The sequence below is a fragment of the Sorex araneus genome, chromosome X, assembly GCF_027595985.1.
Source record: "Sorex araneus isolate mSorAra2 chromosome X, mSorAra2.pri, whole genome shotgun sequence".
Classification (NCBI taxonomy): Eukaryota; Metazoa; Chordata; class Mammalia; order Eulipotyphla; family Soricidae; genus Sorex; species Sorex araneus.
Window position 1 is genome coordinate 188,338,507 of NC_073313.1, and position 24,362 is coordinate 188,362,868.

General features: G+C 41.7%; 1 pseudogene; it reads left to right on the forward strand.

Annotated features, from left to right (window-relative positions):
- The first annotated feature begins 2,567 nt into the window (after positions 1-2,567).
- LOC129399861 (40S ribosomal protein S15a-like) lies at positions 2,568-2,979 on the forward strand (annotated as a pseudogene).
- Positions 2,980-24,362: the final 21,383 nt, after the last annotated feature.

Consider the following 24,362-nt stretch of genomic DNA (forward strand, 5'->3'; position numbering starts at 1 on the left):
CAGGAGGCTCCCAGGAGAAGCAAGACTCTGAAAAGTATGCGAGTGCCTGTGGAGAACTAAAGCTAGCCACAATTTTTCTGACACTTTTCATGTCAAGAGATACAGTGTTCGCTTTCTGGCCTTGAGATGGTTGACTTCTGTGTGATGTCATCCATAGACCATGTCAGAAGTCATGTACTAGTTCCCAGACCCAGAAAGATACTGGACACTTCCCTATCTTATCTCTTGGAACATTGGCTTTGGAACTACCATCCATACGAAAGAAATCTTGCATACACAGAAACTACCTTGAAGAGGCTCTGAAACTCCATAGAAGGAGGGACCCAAGTCAAACAAGACCCTCACTGTGCACTTTTACACCCCCATTGGGGTATCAGCATCATATATGTGAAGTCTTTTTTTTTTTTTTTGGTTTTTGGGTCACACCCAGCGATGCACAGGGGTTACTCCTGGCTCTTCACTCAGGAATTACCCCTGGCGGTGCTCAGGGGACCATATGGGATGTTGGGATTAGAACCCGGGTCGGCCGCGTGCAAGGCAAACGCCCTACCCGCTGTGCTATCACTCCAGCCCCGTGAAGTCTTCTTATAAGCTCCAGTTATGGGATGAAAACTACCAGTCATTGTCACACAAGGGCAAACAATCACCCTACTGAGCCTGTTCAAATTCTCCTTGTGAGCTAGGTGTACTTAACTGCTTGTGAGCAGTTATATTCCTTGTGAGCATTATAAAAAAAATATTGCCTTACACGGCAAAATTGGGGCAGTTTAATTTGACACAAGTAGATGGACACCAAGTACATTATGTTAAGCAAGGCAAGTCAAAAATGAGCACAGTAATATGCAAATGTAGCAGTAATAGGCAAATGTATTTGCATGTGATCAGTATGTATATCATTGATATGTAAAATCATTTATTAAAAAGTGAAAAACTGTAAAGAAAATAAAAGTAAAATCAAGGTTAGCAGGGGAAGGAGGTGATAAAGATGGCACTTAAAGTTCAAATTTTTAACAAGTACCAAATACCATTTCACCGAAACTCTTCAATGCCACCCTCGAGAACAGCATGCAATGACTGGAAGGGGAAGGAATGGGAGTGAAGATAGACAGTCGACAACTACACCACCTCCACTTCGCTGATCACATCATTCTAATAATACCAAACATTAGCCAAGCAGCACAATTGCTGGCCGACTTCGACCATGAGTATGGAAAGGTCAAACTACAGCCGAATTTCACGAAGACAATGTTCATGAGAAACGGACTAGTTCCTGACATTCCACTTGCTCTCAATGGAACATACATTTCCGAATGCAGCAGTTATGTACACCTAGGTCGAGAACACAACATGATGAAAGACCTGGCACCTGAGCTATGCAGGAGGAAGAGAGCGTCATGGAACGCCTTCAAGAGCATCAAAGAATCCCCAGTATACCCCCCCTTTCCCACTTTCCCCCTACCTACATGGTTTGTAACTATCTCATGATGATTCAATAAAATTTTAAAAAATAAACAATTTTTAAAAATACAGGAAAAAAAAGATCATCAAAGAAGTTGTTGAGAGGATGAAGAACCTCCAGCTTTGGGCACATCTTTTGTACTCCACTTCCTGCACTAACATATACCTCAGAGACCTGGGCCCTACGAAAACAGGATGAGAACGCTATTCGGGTCTCCCAAAGAGAAATCAAAAAAGCCATGCTTGGAATATCATATTTAGCTCAAGTGAGAGAAGGAATCCGGAGTTCTGACCTCTATTGAGATGGAGAATCAGGGATGCTGTCTCATTTGTCAAGATATCGAAAATCAGATGCACTGGACACGTAATGCGATTTGGAGATGACTGCTAAACTAGAGCTGATACCAACTGGATTCCATGGGAAGTCAAAAGAATGCCTGGCCACCCACCTACGAGATGGTCAGACTTCTTCGTCAAGACCCTAAACAAATGGTTTGAGGCTCTTCGTGTTCCTGGAGCGAGCAGGTGCCATTGGGCTACACTGGCATGCAACAGGAACAAATGGAGACATCACTGGTGCCTGCTCAAGCAAATCAATGAGCAACAGGATGACAAGTGATACAAGTGACACCAAATATATATCAAGGTCTAAAACATGAAATATTTAATGTAGATAATATTATTTAATATAGATAATATTTAATATATTAGTGGCTGGAGCGATAGCACAGCAATTGGGCTTTCACCTTTCACGCGGCCAACCCGTGTTCAATCCCTCCACCCCTCTCAAAGAGCCCAGCAAGCTACTGAGAGTATGGAGCCCGCACGGCAGAGCCTGGCAAGCTACCCATGCATATTGGATATGCCAAAAACAGTAAAAATAAGTCTCTCAATGAGAAATGTTACTGGTGCCCGCTCAAACAAATTGATGAGCAACGGGATGACAGTGATTGACAATGATTAGTATTTAATATAATGCTAATTTATATCTGATTTAATATAATAGTATTTAATATATATAATTGCATAGATAATGCCACAATTACCATTAGAATTACTCTGTGCTTACCCCTCCTGATCTCGTTCCTTCATCTTTATGTGCCACCCCCATGGTACATATGAACATCTTGGCTGATGCCCTCAAGAGTACCAGCAATGCCCAAGAAGTGACATAAGTGCCTGGTGCTCATCAGGCTGTGCTTCGAGGTCATTGTGACAGTGACAATGAAGTATAGTTACATTGGCAATTTCAAATCACTGATGATCACAGAGCCAGAAAAATTATCGTGAACCTCATAGGCAGATTGAACAAGTGTGGCATCACCAAGCAGCCCCAGATTTTGTGTGCATCTCAAAGATCTAGAAAAATGGCAGAATAACCTGCTCCCATCCCGTCCATCTAGTTTCACTGGACTGACAACCTCAGCTGGCATCATGGACCATGAAGAAGCAAGATGAAAACACACAAAGATAAAATCCTGGATTGCTTTTTCTATGAATGTAATACCTATGAGCAAATGAAACAAACAATAAAATAAACACACATATCACTAGAAGAGTTGGCTTTTTTTTTTTTTGCTTTTTGGGTCACACCTGGCGATGCACAGGGGTTACTCCTGGCTCTGCACTCAGGAATTACTCCTGGCGGTGCTCAGGGGACCATATGGGATGCTGGAAATTGAACCTGGGTCGGTCGTGTGCAAGTCAAATGCCCTACACGCTGTGCTATCACTCCAGCCCCGAAGAGTTGGCTTTTATCACAATATATAAATGTATTAAAATGGCACATTATAAACATTGAATTTACATTATGTTATAATTGATATGTAGGTCAACCGGACATGGGGGCAGGTTCCTAAGTAATAGCAGATCATTGGCATAAAGAAGTATTCTCTGTGCAGCTGGCACAGACACTGCACCTCCATTCAGGTGGATGGGTGAGGTACTGTGATCAGAGGAGGGAGGATAGGTGGGGAGTAGGGTGGGGACAAAGAGTCCCATGCTTTTTTAACCTTGTTTTGAAAAGGCACAGGCATCAGGTAAGGTCGGTATATTTACCCATTTGAGACTGAGAAACAAATGGGGGGAAAAACTCAGAAGAAGGGAAAAGACAAAGGAAAGAACAAGAGGGGTTGAGACTGAGCCCCACTGTGTGGCCCTGTGTAAAACACCTCAGTTCTCTGAATATGGGCTCTGCTTCTTCCCAGCACTGGTGGTTGGCATGACCAGGCTACAGCTGCACAGGAAATCTACACATGCACAAAGAGGGGGCTCTCAGTCCCCCGATACCCCTGGGATGCAGTTCTGGTTCCCACTTCAAAAGGCGAAAGGACTGCACTCTTTGAATGACCACAGCCAGAGGAGCACGGGGCCGGGGCCTTTTGAGAAGCTGTTCTCCAGTTTAGTGTGCCTTCCAGACCTTGGTTTGCTCACTGCTGAGACAGGAACAAGATGCCTAAGCCTCTCCGTCTATTCTGCCACTGCCACATTCCTGTGTCTGAAAAGTGCCAGGACCAACACAAGCTCGCAGTCAATGTTGTCTCTCTTCTTAAACTCTCAGACAAAATCCCCCAACACTTCCAGATTGGGTTTTATAGAAAGAGGCAAAGTCTCCCATGTGTTGTTTTCATTTTATTTTTAACCCAGAAAGCCTTAAGAGGAAAAATGTAAATGGCTTTCAGGCAGCCCTGATCCCTTAGAGGATGAACTTGGCAGGACCGATGTGAAGCCATGCCTGCTGTAGACCGTGGAGTCAAGAACCAGCTAACTCCGGGCCAACTGCTCTGGCCCAACCACCTAAGAACGCTGAGATTGAGACAATTCCTGGCATCTCCCTATGACTTTCTCCACTTGCAAAGAGTTGCACAGAGGTTGCTTTTATTTTTTAAATAAAGTAGGGTGGCGCAGGTAATAATTTAGTTGTTGGCATCATCAGAATCTCCACTCTCCACCCTCGTCACATTTCAAGAAGGCTCCCCAGGCCTGGGAGACATAAGAGATGTCTGGGGTCTCTCCAGAAGAAAGTAAATGAGCTCTGGTCACTTCCATGTGCTCTGGTCACTTCCATGTGCCTCTTAGTTCCAGAAACAGTCACCCTGCAAGGCTGAGTCAGCAGGAAGGAAATGAGGGACAGATGGACTTAGGCTCTTGCTGGGCTGCCTTCCTGTGCTACACAGAATCACAAAAATCAAGACAAATCCTTCATAAGTGTTTATCGAATGAAGTGAAAAAGGCCTCAGCCGTGAGTCTGTGAAGCCTAACTAGGTGTCTGGTAGAGAGATGCAGAGCACCAACTCATCACTGCAGGCCACTAAGAGCCTTTGCCATAGATAGGAACCTGGCCCATTTCTGACTCTTTCCTTAGGGATAATGCTTACTAAAAGCAAGTGCGGTCCTGGCAGAGATGGAGATATTCTTAGGAAGTAACTGGTTAACTAGGAACTAGGGTGGTGCAAGGACCCAGGAGAAAGGGACAGAAGCATGCCAGGAGTGGCCAGAAATCTTGTCCTCTAAAGTAAAGATCTAAGTTCAGCTACCAGTCTGAGTAATACAGGGACGTGTCTGTTGTTGCATAACCCTGGCTGCACTCTACAGAGCACTGGGAAGACTGATAGGAGAGGGGGAGAGACAAAAGTCAGACCCGAAGAATTTGATGATGGAACAAGCCAGTTTGCTGGTATTTTGGCATGCTGGAGGAATGATAGTAAGCAAATAGAAGAATAAGGGCAGGAGAACAGAGAATAAAATCAATTTCTGCAGAGCAGTGTGCCAATATGAAGAGTATTCAATAATGGACATGGTCCTGGGCAGACAAATGATTCATCAATGACTATTAAAGCCATTTGTATCATTCACAGAAGACTATGATGAAAGCTCCTTCCTGGCTCCTTGATATCAACCTCCTATTATATCTGCTATGCTGCTAAATGTTACAGTATGAGTGGAACTGTGTTCAACTGTGGATCTCAGATGGAACAACTGACCTTACTTGAAAGTACCATGAAGAGGTGACCTATATGGGTCAGGAGAAAAATCAGAGGGAACCAAGAGAAGTGAAAACTCAGGAAATCAAAAATGATTTGGGGAGTCACCCCAGTTTAAGAGATTCAAGAACTGAAGCAATTCTATTTGACTTCAGGGATGGAGAGACCTTGATGATATCTGAGCTTGACATATTATTACACCATTACTCCACACCATTCTGGAAGACAATATGGGTGGTAGAAAAACAGGACACGAGTCTGAAACAGACATGATTCGTATCCTAAGATTATCTCCTGTTGTAGAATGAAAAGAAACAAAGCTGTATTGTGATATTATTACCAAATCCCTAAAAATGTGAAGGGTTTCCTCTGAATAATGAGGTCACCTGTGATTAGGAGGATACAGACTCTGGCTCAGCTTCTACATCAGGCATGGGGAGAATTAGACCCAGGTAACCCAAGTTCTTATAATATAGTTCTGCTGTGAACCTACAAGGATGGACCAAATGTTGATTCAATACTGTGAGATGATGATTGTATGGCAGCAGTGAGTGCAGTTCCCTACAGTTAAAAATGCCTGGGGACAAACTACAAAAATGTGTTCCAGGGAGAGTGAGCAAGTCCCTTTTCAGCAAAAGACAATTCACTGAACTAACAATGATGCGCTAGGTAGAAGGGAAGTTGACCAGGGAAGGTAAAGATAGTCTCAGAGACAAAATTGAACTGATTTCCTCTTATTTCTTTGCTGGCTCCTTTTGGTACTATGTGAGCCAGTCATCGAAATCCAATGACTTCATCTATCTCTCTCACATCTACAATGTACAATGGAGGGAATGTCTGCATAGCAGGGCTTGGGAAATACAATTTTCTGACTTAACCTGAGACAATAGGTCAGCACCTGTGAATGTTGTACAATGACTGTGTCAAAGGTGGTGGAAGCATGACTCTGTGCTGGGCCCAGCCTGACCCCACTCCTGTCCTGGGAACTCCTGAAAGGACATCACTCATGATTGTCAGCCCCATGGCTATCTGATTCCCCATAGCTAGCTTGCAGAATTAACTGGACAGTCCGGAGGCTGAATTTATGTCTCCAAACCACCCAGAGGATTCTCCTGCAGATGGGAGCTTCTGTTCATTTCAGCCAGGCACTGCTTTAAATTTATGCTGCCAGACTTCATTAGGACCAGGTTTGCCAGAATCATTATAAGTGGGGGGTGCACAGGAGAGGTGCTTTGGAAATGGACTGTGAAATAAGGTAAAGAAAGGTTTAATGGGGCTAGAATCAAGTTGGCAAAGTGCCTTATTAATAGTTCCTTTATTCCTTGTCACCGTGCTTATTAAACTCCCCCTGAGTCTGACGCTTCTGTGTTACCATCTGCAGCTCCTGTCCACCAGTGGGGACCTTGTTGGCAGATGGATGCTAATTCTGGGGTTCTCTCCATGCCCCTCCTTTGATCGGGGGTTTATAGTTAGTTGGAAGGTTGGGATAGCAAGCACTTAACCAGATGTCAACAAGAACAGGAACACTTCTCTCTTCATACTAAATAGGCAGGACCATTTTCTGGGCAATACAGAGAGATGCTCAGAAAACAAGTATCACCCCCACCCCTCACCCCTAAAGATGGCCAATCCTAAAGGGGATACTAAGGAATGTCAAGGGAAGCTCACAGTGTGAGCAGTGACATGAGATCCTGGTGGAACCAGAAAAATGGAAGCTCCAAGACTCACTGGGGTTCCTCCCTCTCCCACCTACTTCCCCCACCCCCCACCCACACCCATGGGCATGCTTGAACACAGAGAAAGTTCTAGAACACAGTGGTTCTCCTATGTAAGTTTGTCAAAAATGTCCTTGGGCAGTGATATCACTGCTGGGAGGACCACAACACCAACTCATATCCATATGCAGCACATGCTGGTTCCAGAGACATTTAGACCCTCCCCTGCCTAGAGGCATTCACAGTCCTGTCAAGTCTCCAATCAGCAGCTTCCAGCAGCCTCCAGTTTCTAATGCTTCTGTTCCTCAGAGGAGGGTGGGCAGCTACAAACTACAGTCTGGGAAGTATGTCCAGGCTCCAGGAGAGGGGTCTCTTCTGCTTACCATTCCCACTCAAGGTCCAGCAAGTGCAGAATGAGGATGAGATGAGACACCGCACTTTGGCCTCCACCATAGCTACAGGCAGCTTAAGTGGCTGGTGTCCTACAGGCTTTGAGCTTCACGAAGGTGGCATGAGCATGTGCGGTTTCCAAAAGCTGCTTGGGGCCTCATGGATCTGCACACTGAGACATTTTGTAATGTCAGTTGTCCACCATTCAAGCATAAGGAGAAGAAGTGGTGCCTGGCCTTCTAGTAGAATGGCCAGACTACACATCTTCTTAAGGCTCACAGAGCCAGGAACAAATACTCTAACAACTGTCTGCTCTGACAGTAATAATAACATGCTGACTTTACCTATTTCCCAGTGTCTCATGTGTTCTACAAACAACTGTCCATGATGTAGATGTTACTGGTCAGTCCACATTGCAGATGAGGAAACTGAGGAGAGAAAAATTGTGAGAGAAAGGGACTCACCCAGTATTGCACCAGGATGAAGTGGTAAAGCCGGGGCTTGAACTCAGGCAGAGTGGCTCAACCTCAATCTCAATGCAAGCTATCTTACTCTGAGATTTTCTCTGACTCTCTGGAAGCATTGCAAGACCTATTTGTGTGTAGAGAGGAGATGGGTCAGGTGTGTGTGTGTGGGGGGGGGGGTCTCTCTGTGCCTACCTGCCTGGGAGCTTTGACCTGATTTCCCTGGCCCAGAACAAACTCGGTGTGGTCACTTTCTGCAGGGATGGTCACTGTTGCCACTCTGTGGTGACCTGCCTCCTACCCACACCTTCACTGCGACCTCCCACTGCTGAAGGGCTCTGCAGGACAGCAGCTGCACAGGCTCCCACCCCTCCCACATGGAGGAGCAGCTTCGAACTGCTGCCAGCCGGATGGAGGCTTTTATCTTGGATTGATTGGCCCCTTGTTAGCTGTCACAAAGCAGCTACTGTCATAGATTGAACATCTCAGTGAGCGGCCTTGCCACACGTGCATTCTCTTTCATCTTCCTGGCATCCTGGTGACTCAGCCTCATACCCAGCTTTCCTAGCAAGTCCCAGAAGGATAATGGACCAGCCTGAGCTCACTCGCTCAGGACAGGAGAAACTATGATTAGAGATGAGGCCCTCATTACGCCAAAATCGGTGCCCTTTGATTTCCTCAAAGCTGTATTAGGATCGTGTGACTATTCTTGTTGGATTTTGCTTAGAAAAATTTTGGAGGGAGTTTTTTGGGTTTTTTGTTTGTTTGTTTGTTTGTTTTTTGCTTTTTTGGGTCACACCCAGTGATGCACAGGGGTTACTCCTGGTTCATGCACTCAGGAATTCCCCTGGTGGTACTCGGGGGAACCATATGGGATGCTCAGAATTGAACCTGGGTCAGCCACCTTCAAGGCAAACGCCCTACCTGCTGTTCTATCACTCCAGCCCCTTGGAGAGAGTTTTCCCCAAATAGTGCTCATGGAGACTTGGGTCCACTCCAAGAGATATTGTGCCAAGCAAGCTAGTGGCTCAAAATGCTAGGGCTCAAGCATGCAGTGCTACTCAGACCCTTTGGTGCCAGAGACCACCAGGGCCAATTTAGCAGTGCTCAGGGCTTCCAGGGCTGCATCCAACAACCCTAAATGTCTGAGACTACGACTAATGATACTCACTGGGGGAAGGGCAGTGTTGAGGTGGCAGTGCTGAGAATCAAACCCAAAACAAGCACGTGTAAGGGATATATCCTGATCCTTCTATCATCTTCCTGACAACTTTTAATTCTAACTTTCCAGAATAGACTCACATTCATATCGCACTCACCCCTGCCATTCACTCTGAGTTGCTTACCCTCTCTGAATTACAGTTCTCCAGGAAGAAAGACCATGAGGGGGTCAGAGTGGTAGTATAGTGGGTAGTATAGTGGTATTATAGTGGGTAGGACATTAGCCTTGCACACGATGGACCAGGATCAGTCTTCAGCATCCCATATGGTCCCCTGACTCTACCTGGAGTGACCCTCTGAGCACAGAATCTGGAGTAAGCCCTGAGCACTGCCAGGTGTGGCCAAAAAACAAAAGAGAGTGAGATAATGATCCAACTTTTTGTCTTGATCTTTCATTTTATAATCATCACAATAACCTCCAAGGGAGCCAAGCCAACAGTTATAATTTCTATTTTACAAATGAAGAAGCTAAAGTGTGGTGAGCTCATACCATCAGCCAACTTGTCATGCTGACCTATAAGGCACAACAGCAGTAAAAAATAATAACAACAGCAATAATAGAGCAGCAGTTTGAATTACTGAGCCACTGCCATATGCTAAGGCCCCTTATGCATTAAATGCATTACATATTCTCATTTAATCCTTATAGTTGCTCTCTGAGGCAGCTATTATTACCACCTTCAATTTATAGAAAAGGAATTACTAAGGTCAGGACTCAAGTGAGTCTCCTAAATAATAGATGATAAGGTTTTCTTCAGTTAATTTTGCTCCACTTTTATTCATTCTTTATTTCTTTGATGGCTACTGTACATCACACACAACACACAGTTTTGAGAAAATCATGGTAACCCAATTAACAGAAATGTGTCCCAAAGCAGCATCCAAACTAAGCTGTCATGCAATAACTGTGATTCCTCAAATCCCAGAAATCTCTGAGTCAGCTCAATAGATGATGTTGAGTTCAATTTCAACATCCCTGAGACTTTTCCTCAGGTCTTCACCAGAACATGTTTAGCCAGGTTCACTAAAGATTCCATTTGACCTCATAATATGAGCTTCTTTTTCCCTTGACTGTTTCTTAAAAAAAGAGAGAGAGAATAAAAGCTCACAACTCATCTTTTTAAACTCTAGACCCAAGACAAGGAAAGTGGTGCACTTTTAATGAAGAAGAAGACAACGAGGATGAAGCAGGGGCAAAGTAGCCTACTAAATTTCAGGCTGGCATTTAAACTTACTCATGTGATTCAAGCTCATTTACTTCTCTGAAGTTGGGTGACAAGAACATATATTTCCCTGGAAATGTAGCACACTAAAGCCACTGTAAATAAGAGCCTGAAAAATCGCACTTTTATCTCCACGATGATTTATGAGAGTCCCCATTTTCTCCAGCTGACTGAATTCAAGACTCTAGACAGGGCCAGCTGTGCTGATATTCCAAATTCCTACTGTAAACTCCAAAATTTTAGTCTCTGAAATACAGCGCTGAGAATTCATCTTTCTTGGACTTTTTTAGCAGGTTAGGTTTCAGTACCCAGTTCAACACCATGACAATAAAAACACCATTTCTTTCTCCACAGTTTTCTTATGCATTCTCATATACATTGAGTTGCAAGCTATTCACTGATAACTTATAGCTAGAGAAGTCCCTGGATTATCCAAAATAGCTCATTCTCACAGACTCTTACCCTCATCCTGTCAGTCATCCGATCCTTAAATTATTATTTCTCAGATTCCTCAAAATATGTTTCTTCTCTACTACCTAGGATCCCTGTAGCATATTGCTTCTAATATATTGATGCCACCAATTCTTTCTTCTGTGTCACAGGATCTTTTCACAATCAACTTATAGAGGTGAGAATTCATGTCCTTTTCTTTAATCTCTGAAGTTCCCACATTCCTAAATCATGTTTGCATGGCTCCCAAGTTTCCTATGCAATCTTGCTTCCATAGTATCCATATGCTATTTGAACTCTGTAGAACATAAGTTCTCTGTCTTTTCTACGTAACAGTATACCTTGCTATAGACTACACGTTTGTATTCTTTCACAATTCTTATGTTGAAATTGCGACTGCTGCCAGAGAGATGGCCTCAGTAGGTGGGATATTTGGGAAACCATTAAGTTAAATGAAATCATATATGTAGAGCCCCACAATGCAATTAGTGTCCTTATAACAAGAGAATCCGACTAGAGTTTCCTGTCTCTGATATTTAAGAATACAACATGGGACAGAGATAGTATAGAGGGTAAGGCACTTACCATGCATGCAGCTGACCAGGGTTCTATCCCCAGCACTCCATATGGTTCCTTAAGCCTGCCAAGAGTGATCCCTGAGTGCAGAACCAGGAGTAAATCCTGAGCACAGCTGGGTTTGGCCCCCAAATCAAACCAAACAAACAAACAAACAAAAAAGCATCCAACAAAAAGAGAATCACCTACAAACAAGAAAGAGAGACTTCACCAGAAACAGAATCAGCTAGTGCCTGCTCTTGGATTTCCCAAACTCCAGAATTCTTAGAAATAAATTTCTGCTGTTTAAGTGACCTGGTATGTAACATCTTGTCATAACATCTCATGCTGACTGGCCCACCGAGTTAACCATCAAGGTTTAGTGTAAGTACTACCTCTTTGGAAGGGTTCCATGATTCTCATCTGGGACTGGGTAAGCACTTCCGATGTGCAACAATGTAGGATTTATCCTAATGGCATGTAAATATCTGTCACTTTGACTTTCTGCAATCTGAACTATGAGATCTCTGAAGGAGGAAACCAATTCTATTTGTATTCTTTAAGTCTAACACTACGGGTGATCAATGGTAAAGTTTGATAAATGCTTACCAAACAGATTAATAAATGGATGTATACAAGAATATGCAACTGGATTGCATAAATGGATAGCTATTGCCAAAGATAAATTGTGACAAGTTTGACAGCTCAACCATTAACATCAGGCTAAAAATATCTGCAGTTAATCTAAAAGAACTCAGGAAAAAAAGAACACTAGGTAAGAAATAAACAAGCAAACAAAAAAAAAACAGAAAAAGTGTTAATAAAAGTAGTACCTAGTTACATCTTTCATCAAGAGGTTTACTGGTGAAAAATATATTTTATATAAGTATTACACAATTAGACCTCAAGAGAAGACAATGGTCATAGCTAAACTGTGACGTTTTATAATAGTAAGTGAGGTGAATAATCAGGGACACATAAAAAATTTAAAGTATAAATTCCTAGTAACAGAGCTTCAAAATACATGAAACAAAAAGTAACAAAATTAGAAGGAAAATAAACAAATCTACTATCATTGTTGCTTTTCAGCAATGATAAAAATGAAAAAAAAACCACAAGGATATAAAAATCGAAGCACTGTTAACCAACTCAACCTAAGTGACATTTAAAAAACACTGTACCTAATTATTACAAAATGTTCATCATTTGAATGGAGGGAGCATAGGAATACTTACCAATATTTATCACATTGCAAAATAAATCTCAATACATTTTTTAAATAGTCAATGTTGCAAAATGTCTTCGGTCCACAACATTGTCAATTTTGGAATCAACAGCAATAAAATATATCGAAATTCTTAATATTTAGAAAATATTGTGCTTCTAGATAGCCTATATGATTAAATAATCATGAGTAACATTTAATAAAATGAAAATAAAAAGGGAAATATTACATCATGGGATGCAGTAAAAACAGTACTTAGCTATATTGCAAACCATAATGCACAAAAGGAAACAGAGAGAGAGAGAAAAAAAGAGAGTGTGTGTGTCTGCCTTTGAGGAAGGCAGAAAGGGCGGGGCAGGGGGGCACAATGGATACACTGGTGGTGGGAAATGTACTCTGGTGAAGGGACAGGTGTTGGCACATTGCATGACTGAAACCTAATTATGAACAACTTTATAACTGTATATCTCACAGTGATTCAATAAAAAAAGATAAATAAATAAATAAATGAAAGGCAGAGTTTTCTCAGACTGGTAAGTATAAGAATAAGTCAGTGGGAAAACTATGTCAAACTGCTGAATCATTCCAGCCTGATTGATCTCCAGGCTGAGAACTCTCGGGCCTTCTTGGAACGGGGTCGAACAGATACCTCTCCCTGCCAGAAGGTCCAGCAGCCCCCACTCACACCTGACTTCATTCCAACTCCACAGCTCCTTGCTCCTGCAGCTGTCTATGAAGCCGCACAACACCTCCAAATTTCACAATCCTGATGATGTCCCAGTAGACACACAGCAAATTTGATGGGGAAGGTGCTCAAACACCCACAAAGCTCAATCACTTGTATCACTAGTATCACTTGTCATCCCGTTGATCTTCGATTTGCTCGAGTGAGCACCAGTAATGTCGCCATTTGTCCCTGTCATGTGCTACTGCAGCCCAATGATATTTGCTTGCTCCAGGAACAGGAAGAACCTCAAATTGTTTATCCAGGGATTTGATGAAGAAATCTGACCATCTAGTTGGTGGGTGGCCATGCGCTCTTCTGATGTCCTGTGGAATCCAGGTGGTAACAGCTCTAGTACAGTGGTCATCTCTGAATCGCATTACGTGACCAACCCATCTGATTTTTGATGCCTTAGCAAACGAGACAGCGCCCCTGATTCTTGACCGTCGACTGAGGTGGGAACTCTGGATTCCTTCTCTCACTTGAGTGAGACGTGATACTCCTAGCATAGCTCTTTCGATTCCTCTTTGAGATACCCAAATAGCATTCTCATCCTGTTTTCATAGGGCGCAGGTCTCTGAGGTATATGTTAGTACAGGAAGAACGGTAGAATCTAAAAGATGTGCCCAGAATCAGAGATTCTTCATCCTCTTAACCACTTCTTGGACGCTCTTGAAGGCATTCCATGCTGCTCTCTTCCTCCTGCTCAATTCTGGAGCTAAGTCATTCCTCATGTTGATTTCTCGATCCAGGAACACATAGCTGCTTCATTCAGAGATGTTCATTCCATTGAGAGCAAATGGAGCATTTGCGCCTCTTGGCTAATGTTTGGTGTTATGAGAACAATGTCATCAGCAAAGTGGAGGTGGTGTAATTGCCGACCGTCTATCTTCACTCCCATTCCTTCTTCCCATTCCAGTCGTTGGATGATGTTCTCGAGGGTGGCACTGAAGAGTCTGTGAAATGGTATCACCCTGCCATACCACACTCTTTACATCAATGATTACTTCCTTGTAGAATGGTGAGGTCCTGGTGGCGAATCCACAATACAGCTTGCTGGGGATTTTGATATACTGAGTTTGAACCCTGTTTGGCTAGGGCTTCGATGACCGCTTTAGTCTCAACAGAAATCGAAGGCCTTCTTTAAGTCAGTGAACATCAAACAGAGCGGCATCTTGAACTCTCGTGAAACTTCAATGAATTTGGTCACTGTGTGGATATGGTCTATCGTGCTGAATCCCCTTTGGAACCCGGCTTGCTCACATGGTTGTCCTTCATCTAGTGTTCTGCCTATTCTATTCAGGATGACACAAGTTAACAACTTATAGATGACAGACAGCAGGCAGATTGGGCAATAGTTGCCGATGTCGTGAATGTCTCCCTTCTTATACAACAGAACAGTCCTATTGGTTTTCCACTGAGACGGAACCTTGCATTCAGACAGGTAGCGTGTGAAGAGCCGAGCCAGTGTATTGATGAGTACTGGCGGCAGATTCTTCAGGTGTTCGGGTCTGACCTTGTCTGGACCAGGTGCTGTACACGTCTTTACCAACAAAATGGCATGTTGGATTTCAGAAGGGAGGACGTTGGAACGACATATCCATCCTGAGGAATTTGGTATGTGGGTAGACGGACATGGCTGTCAAAGAGATCTGAGTAGAAGTCATGAATAATCTTCTCCATTGCCTTTCTGGAAGATGTGATAAATCCATTGGGATGTCGAAGGGCAGACATCTTGGTCTCGTAGTTGGCGAAGGATAGGCAAGCATTGCGAATACTTTTTCCGGCTTCTGCTGCACTGGCCAACACTGCTGCTCTTCTCTCTTTGAGGTCTTCCTTTATTGCATCTCTGCACAGCTTTGTGAGCTCGGACGTTAGCTTGTGGTTGCCTAAGGCTAGCGCCAAACCATATTGACAAATGAGCTCAAGAGTTTCCGAAGACAGGTGTCTGTTTGTGGCTTTCTCACTCTCGGCATTCTTCACATAGTCATGGAGGTGCTGAATCAGTTGATCATATTCCTCGTCGATGTTGTCAAGAATGGCATCTTCCCATGTTGCTGCAATAGTGCCAAAGAGCTCCCAGTTGGTGGTCATTCTGGGAGTTGTCTTCTTAGACTTAAATTTTGCAGATCTTTCTCCCCGCTCTGTGAAGTAGAATTTTGCACAAAGGAGACGGCGGTCTGATCCTGTTTGGAATTTTGGGACAACAGCGACATCGGTCAGGCAAAACCTTCAATTGAATATGATGTGGTCAATTTCATTGTGGAACTGTCTACTGGGAGACTCCCAAGTCCTGCATTTAGATTTGGCCTTCTGGAACTGTGAGTTACCATGGATGGTCTTGGTCAACATGATGAATTCAGACAGTCTCTCACCCTGATCATTCCATTCTAGGCCATGGGTCCCAATGTGGAATTCTTTGAGCGAACTTCTTGAACCTGTATTGGCATTAAAATCACCAACAATGATCTTGTAGAAGGTGTGGTCTTCTTTATAGAACTTCTCCATGTAGAACCTCTCAATTTCTTCTTCATCATAGTCGGATGTTGATGCGTAGATGACGAAGATAGAAACTTCAGGCAGTGAGCCACATCTATTCAGCGTAATTGTCTGATTCGAGTTGTTAGGCATTCGAATGAATCAATGGTCATGGCCAAGTTTGTGTTGACAAGGACACCGATACCACCGACGCCTCTGTTGTTGCATGTTCCGAGGAAGAATTCTTCTCCAGAGTCGAAAATGGCTTGATGTGATTGATGTCTCCTCGTTTCGGTCAGACCAATGATGTCGTACTTGATCTTCTGCGCTTGCACCATCAGGTCCTCGATGGATGCTTCTGATGCCAGCATACGTGCATTGAAAGTACAGACGATCATTTTAGTCTTTCTTCATTTTGGCAGTCTAGCCAATAACAAAGAAGGCTCAATAAGCAATAATCAATTCAGAAATTTCTTAATGACTTTATAACACTATTGTTAGATAGAACAATTATCACAAATTGTCTTTTGTTTATCTGTTTTTGATAATTCTTTTTGCCATTGTGTTATAACAAGCGATATTATGTAAATTTGTGCCTGTTGAAGGGGAAAGTTAGGGGGGATGGAACTTGGGGACATAGGTGGAAGGAAAACTGCACTGGTGGTGGGATTGGTGTTGGAAGATTGAATGGCTGAAACGACTGTATTATGAACAACTTTGTAAATCATGGTGTTTAACTAAAAAAATTAATCAGAATAAAAGACAGTACTTAGAAAATTTCTAGATTTAAATGTTTAAATTAGGAAAGCAGAAACTATGCTTCCATAATCTAAGTTCCCAACACAAGCTCAAAATAAGCAAAATAAATCAATGTAAAAATATTATAAATATAAAAGCATAAATCAAAAAAAGGGAAAAATAATTAAATTGAAAGTTAGATCTATAATGATTAAATTGATTAAAAGTCTCTAACATTGATTTAAAAAAACACAAAATTTTGAACATCAAAAATTAAAGACAATATAAGTACAGTCTCTACATATGCATTGAGTTACCAGCCCCATTGGCTGTGAATAGTAGTGGAACGGTTCTAGTTCTCCTTGGGAAGCAAAAGAAAAAAAAAAAACTTTTCTGTCACATTTCTGAAGCTAAAGAGTATGGGAGAGTTTTATGTTAATTATATCTCAATAAATGTGAGAGAAATAAAATTAGAGTCGCATGCAAAATAAATAAGAAAAAAAAGGATGCTAGAAGTAACTTAATGGGATAGATCTCTGAGGCTTTTATTGCAATCAAATTGTCAGCCAGAGGAGTAGTCATTTCAGGGCTGAATTGTGCTGTACAATCCACTTTGAAGCTTATAAAATAAGTTGCTGGCAGTTTTCTTGGTGCTCACTAACTCTGACAAGAGGTCTTTATTCCTAACCACATTGAGCTCTCCACAATAGTCTGTGTAGCCTCACAACATAGCTCTGGTTTCCCCAAAACAGATGATCTAAGAGAAACACATAGATTACAACTATATTCCCTTATAATCTCTGCACGGGATCCAATTCACTGTGTGATGTTGGTAAAACATACCAACTCCTTTTCAGGAGGAGAAGAGCTGTAAGTAAAGCTGTAAATTCCAGGAGGCTAGGCACCATTGATAGCCATCTTGAAGGTTCAGTGCCATACAGATAGGTACTAAAGAATTTTAATTTATAATAAAAATCATCCCAGAAAAATAACTCTAGATTTATTCATTTTTATAATACTTTTCAAGCATCAATAAATTCTTTATAATTTATTTATAAAGACTATAATAAAAAGAAAATATATTATTTATAAATGTGACTTTATAAATAAATTTAAAAGTATATATAAATATAGACTTTGTTTATAAATAATTATTTATTTTTTTAGAAAATATAGCAAGTAGGAATATTTATCAATTCATTTTATTATGCAAACTAAGTCTGATAAAACAAAAAAAAGAACATTTGGTGCTGGAGAGCTAGAATAGCAAATATGGTGTTTGCCTTGTCTCAAAGCAAAAAAAAAAGAAATATAGAAATAAAAATTTAAAACTGACTTCCTTTCTAACACACGTATATAAAATTTGTATAAAATATTCATCATCATCATCATCATCATCATCATCGTCATCATCCCATTGATCGTCGATTTTCTCGAGCGGTCTCAGTAACATCTCCATTCGTCCTAGCCCTGAGATTTTATAAGCCTCTCTTTACTCATCCTTTCCAATGGTGCCACACTAGAGGCTCTTTCAGGGTCAGAGGAATGAGACCCAGCATTGTTACTAGTTTTGGCATATGAATACACCACGGGGAGCTTGCCAGGCTCTCCCATGCAGGCAGGAAACTCTCAGTAGCTTGCTAGGTTCTCAGAGAGGGAAAACTAGCATATAAGATGTCCAAGCTTCCAGGAGCTTGGCTTTATTAGCAAAACATAAAATTAAATTTATCAAGTGTATTTTATCTCAGAAATAGCAGGTTACTTCAACATATAAAAAATGGTACAATTAGATGGATTAATAGACAATAAAGGTCATAATTACAGAAGATGTATTTGAAAATAATTCAATACTTATTCAACAAAAGAAAAATCTCTCAGCAAACTAAATTTGAAGGAAAACTCATCAATTTTCTAAAGTCATCAATGAAAATCTTGCAATAAAATCAAACTATATGATGAAATATTAATGAGAGTATTGGCAAAATTAATGATTGGTGAATATTAATGAGAAAGTGAGAATTTTTCACTACATGATTATCTGTTCTTATCTCTTATAAGATATTGTTCTAGGAATATTAGTCAATGGCATTAAATAGGGAAAGTAAATTAAAAAGCATAAAGTTGAAATAAGGAAAAGGCAAAGCTTTCTGTTTTTTTAAACCATAATTATTAGAAGAAAATCTTAAGAAACCCTATAAAAGCACTGAGAGGAGTAATTAATTTAATCATTTAGGAAGGTCAAAGGGCATAATCAATTGCACTTCCATATGTAATATCAAACAGTTGAAAAATAGTGTTTGAAGAACATACTACTTACAAGAATAGAAAAATAGGGCCGGAGAGATAGCACAGCAGATAGGGCACTTGCTTGCAAACAGAGGATGTGGCTTCAATCTCCGGCATCATGAGCATGGCCAGGAGTAATTCCTTAGTGCAAAGCCAGGAATAACTCCTGAGCACTGTCAAGTGTGACCCAAACAACTCAAAGGAATATAAAAATATTAAAATACTTAGAAATAAAAGACACAAAAGACTTATATACTTAAAACTATGAAGCATTCCTGGAATAATTAGAGATATTAAAAAATTGAAAATGTATTATGTTCATGATTTGAATAGGTAAATATTGTAAGATATCAGTTCCACTAAATTTATCAATAAGCCCAATATACCCAAATAAAATTTTAAGTTCAATTTTTTTTATAAAAGTTAACATCTTTTGTTTTATAATTTATTTGGAAATTAAAAGGACCTAAAATAATTAAATATGTATTTCAATTAAAGAATGATAAATTAATGTATGCCACCTGATTTCAATGCTTACTATAAAGTGACAGTTATAATGATGACATGTTTTTATAGAAAAATAACTTCAAGGAACAAAATCATGTAGATATGAAATTACACACATATATCCCATTTAATTTTTACAAAGATACCAATTGAATTTAGTGAAGAAAGAATATATTTCAATATATGCTCGATATGTACCTGGCAGGAAGTACCATAATCACAAAGGTGGCTTTCCCAGGGTAAGGCACTCCTGATGTTGTTGACTGCTATAATTTTCCCAAATGTTGGAAACTCGATTGCATAATTCATGGTAGTGGGGAACTACTTTCAACCTAAAAATAATTTGTTCTGGAACTGGATAAATACATGGGAAAAAAATAATCTCAAACTCTACTTGATGTCTATATACACACACATACACACATTAAATCAATTACAGATCTAAACAAATTGCTTGAACAACAACAGTTTTTAGATTTTTTTTAAAAAAGAAGAAAAGATATATCCAGCTCTGGGATATTTTGGGGGGTCAAAAACTTTCTTAAGAAATAAACTTATTTATTAACACACAAAAAGAAAAGCTGTAAATTGAAACAATCAAAACAACTTCAGTAAATGAAAAGCAAATCATAGACTAAGAAAAATATATATAAGATATTAATTATATACAGCTTCTTTCTAGAAATCAGTTTCAAGCTTTGAAAAACAGTAGAATAAATATAAATAGTTCAATCATAAAACCCAAAACCTCAAAAGTCAATTAATAAATAAAGGTTTTCAATAAAAGTAACCAATAAGTATAAAAATTAAAAATTGGTCATGATCATATGTACTCAAAGAAATGAAGATTAAAACTGATATAGGCAGTTAGACAAGGAAGGCACCATGGCACCATGGCAATGGTTTTCCTAGGATGTAATAAAACCAATAGCCCGAGGCTGCAAAGAACCCACCTGATAAGCTCAGGAACTAAGGCCTCATAAGACTTTGATGTGGTGCTCACAAACCCAAAAAAGGTAGAATCCCTTTCCAGGGAAGCTCCAACAGGAACAAGAAAAGAAATTCAAAGAGGATCATGGACCACCCCAAACTCTACCTCCTTGGCCTACCAACAGACTTTTGCCTAGGTGGTAGAAGCCCCACATGGGAGGAAGTTGGAGAAACCCTAGAGAAGCCACCTTGAACAAAGGAGGGCCACACATATGCTGCCTGAGTCCATGCGCTGCTTGTATCCACATATTTGAGCATATGCGGTGCCCTAGTACCTGTCTCATTCACATTTCTCCTCTTGAGATGCGTACAGTGGTTCTCTCTGTCTCTAGAGAAGCCTGCATTCTCTCTTGAGCATGTTACTCTCTTCCCTTTCCCCCCCCCTCCTTTCCGTCCTAAAAACTTCCAAATAAAATCTGCTGTTTTTCTTTTTCACGTCTCGGCTCCTCCTGAAATTCTTTTCTGTGAGATAGGACAAAGACATGGAAGGCTGGGTAAGGACCAGGACTGACTTTCCTGCAACAAGCAATTTCTCACGTCGGCCTGAGTGTGACTCCCTAGAAATTGGGTGATGGGGATTGACTCCGGTGCCAAGAAGACCAAGAGTATGTCAGGTGTGACTAGACAGTCCCTTAGTAGGGCTAGCGGTGGTCTGGCCTGTGCCATACAGGGGCTCATCCACAGACTTTATCAGTCCTAGCCTTCCCAGCTGGTCCAGGGGTGGCAGAGGTAGATTGGGAGAAAGCCAAACATCTCTTTCCTCTCCGCCTCACATAAGCCACCTATGGGGGCCCACCGACTTAAACATGCTTCACCAAAAAGTATTAGAATAATTCTGAAGACATAATTTAAAGAGAGTTTTATATCAATACAGTTTGATCAATACAGCTTATATCAATACAGCTTCTTTCCTCAAAATACAAACTCAAACCTTGTACACATTCCTTTACATTCATTCTGTCCTGTAACTCAGTCTCATGGTGACGAAGCACTAAGACTGAGTTTAGGCTTAAGGACAACGACAAAATGCACTTTGCATTATTGGTCAGGCTGGAGCCATACCACAGCAGTTTAAACGTTTGCCTTGCATGCGGTGACCCAGATTTGATTCCTCTGCCCCTTTCAGAGAGCCCAGCAAGCTACCAAGAGTATCCCACCCACACAGCAGAGCCTGGCAAGCTACCCGTGGTGTATTTGATATGCCAAAAATAGTAACAAGTCTCACAATAGAGATGTTACTGGTGTCCGCTCGAGCAGATCGATGAACAACAGGATGACAGTACTACAGTGCTCTTAGTGGTCACCAGGCTGCAGAGTCTGTAGCACTAGGGAGACTAGTAGCCCCCAAAATCATATTTCCAAAGAAATTCAATTCCTGCAAAGAAAACCCATGATTACTCAAGCCTTAGAGTAAAACAGAGATTGCCAGACACAGGCCAGTGAGAAGCAAAGGCCTCGGGCAGTACAGCCTCAAAAGGGAAATCCTCCTCAGATTCCTTCCAGTGGATTGAGTAGTACTCTCTGATACAAATGTATGTCTTAATTCTGAGAACATGTTTAGGGAATAGGAGCTTTTGCAAGTGGAGTTGAGTTAAAAATCTGTTAAAGTAGCCCTAGGACACTTGTCTTGTCTCCTGTAGAGAAGCTTCTCCCTAACGCAGCAAGTGGCGGTAATTGGCTTTTACCCGATTCATAGAGTCTTGCTGAGCTGTCCTGCTGGCTGGCTGCCCTTCCAGTGCTCCTTTAAAGGGTGGAGAATGTTCAGGGGGATCAGAGCACATCACATCACTGAGTCTCACACTCTCCCTCTGAAGTCGATGGGTCCCCACATGTGGCTTCTGTGAAGCAGAGAGGAGGGAGATGGTCACTTTCTCCCAATCCACCTCTGCCACCCGGGACCAGCTGGGAAGATTAGGATGGATAAAGTCAGAAAAGTCCGTCCTAGGCCTTGCCCAGGGTTTCCAAGTATTTTGTCCTGTCTCACAGAAAAAAATTTCAGGAATGGACAAGCAATGGAAGAAAACAGATTTTATTTGGAGGCTTAGGAAAAGCAAAGGAGAGAGAGTGAGAGAAATTAACTCACTCAGGAGAGAACCCTGGCCTCTCCAAAGGTGGAGAGAGAGCCCTACATACACCCCAGCATTAGATATGTAAAGCATGAAAGTACACAGCTCAAAAGGAGAGATGTAGGCAACTCATGCGTAGGCGCCCCATGTGCTCAGCCACATGAGGACAAGTAGCACATGAGCTCAGGCAGCATATGCGCACCCTTCCTTTGTTCAAGGTGGCTTTTATAGGGTTTCTCCAACCGGCTCCCAAGGTGGGGCTTTCTAACTAATTAAGAGTCTGTTGCTAAGGTGGTTGTTAGGACGTATCATGGAGAATGGTGAATGGTCTTTTTTGCAATTCCTTTTCTGGCCTTTTGCTCCTGCTGGAACTTCTCTGGGAGGAGGTCCAGCCTTCTCTGGGTCGTTACTGGTGCTAGATGAGGGTTTTATCAGGCCTTGGTTCCTCTTTTTGAAGCCTTAGCCCTATAGGATTTATTACAACCTAGGAATTCCACTGCCATCAGTGCCCTTCTCTGTCGACTTGCCTGCGTCAGCGCCACACTAATGCAGGCATGGTGGTGGTTCTCTGTATTGGTTTACAATTCCCAGGTTCTTCAATATTTTCTAGAATAAAAACATTGAGTAATAAAGGTGCTCAGACACAGAGTTGAAATAGAAAAGTTCATTGTAAAGTAGAAGGAAGGGAAAGAAACTCCCCAACCAGTAAGGAACTTATATGGGACTAAGTACATTAACTATGGCTTTTTTTTTTTCAGATGGGGAGGCAGGACAGTTTACTAAAAAACTGAGGGTCTTTGTGTTACTTGAGTTACAGGAATGTTGTAGAAAATGTAGGGGAGTTAAAGACAGGGTTTTTTTTTGTGTGTGTAGGCCCTTTTAAATGATAATTGGGCTTTTACTGGAGCAGACAGCACAGCGGGTAGGGTGTTTGCCTTGCAGTGGCAGCATTTGATTCTTCTGTCCCTCTCTGGAGAGCCTGGCAAGCTACCAAGAGTATCCCACCCGCAGAGCAGAGCCTGGCAAGCTACCCATGGTGTATTCGAAATACCAAAAACAGTAGCAACAAGTCTCACAATGGAGACTTTACTGATGCCTACTTGAGCAAATTGATGAACAACAGGACGGGATGACAGTGCTACAGTGCTATCCGTTGACTGAGAATGCAAGGCCCAGACAGAGTGGTCTAGCCATTTTCCTTGTGCATTACCTATTATCTTAGCCTCCTACTGAATCTAAACTCTAGGACACTATTTTATGGTCTTGAGAAATACAGGGAGATTTAAAATGTAAAACTCTCGTGGTGAGAAATATAACCTGGTGTTAGAACATCATATGGCTGAAACCCAATTATAAACAACTTTGTAACTGTGGATCTCACTGTGATTCCATAAAAATAAACAAGTAATTTAAAATGAAATAAATAAACTAAAACGCCAAACAAGCCCTTGATGATAAGGACTATGTTAGGTTCATGGGGACAAATAGAACTGCCAGTCAGGGGAAACTGAGTCTTCCTCTTTCAACATCACTTTGCAGAGCAGGTGTCAAGTTTTCAGATTAGAACCCAGGCATTGACCAGCAGCTGCCAAGTTAACGTTTGCCCTTTTCCTGAACGTGGAGCACACAGGCTACTGGGGCCGAGTCACCAGTCTCCCTGAAAAATCAGCAAGCACAGGGTGTCAGCCCAAGGCCTCTCCTTGTCTAGGAAGGAGGAATGGCGTTATTCAGGACAGCTGCACTCTTCATCGAAGTATGACGCTACTCGGCCTGAAGAGCAAGGTACTGTCCGCAACTGAGTCCTGGGGAAGGACCACACTTCCAGGCGTCTGCAGACAACCCCTCCTGAGTTTGTCAGAGCTGCTGAAGAAACATCTCTCTCATCAGAC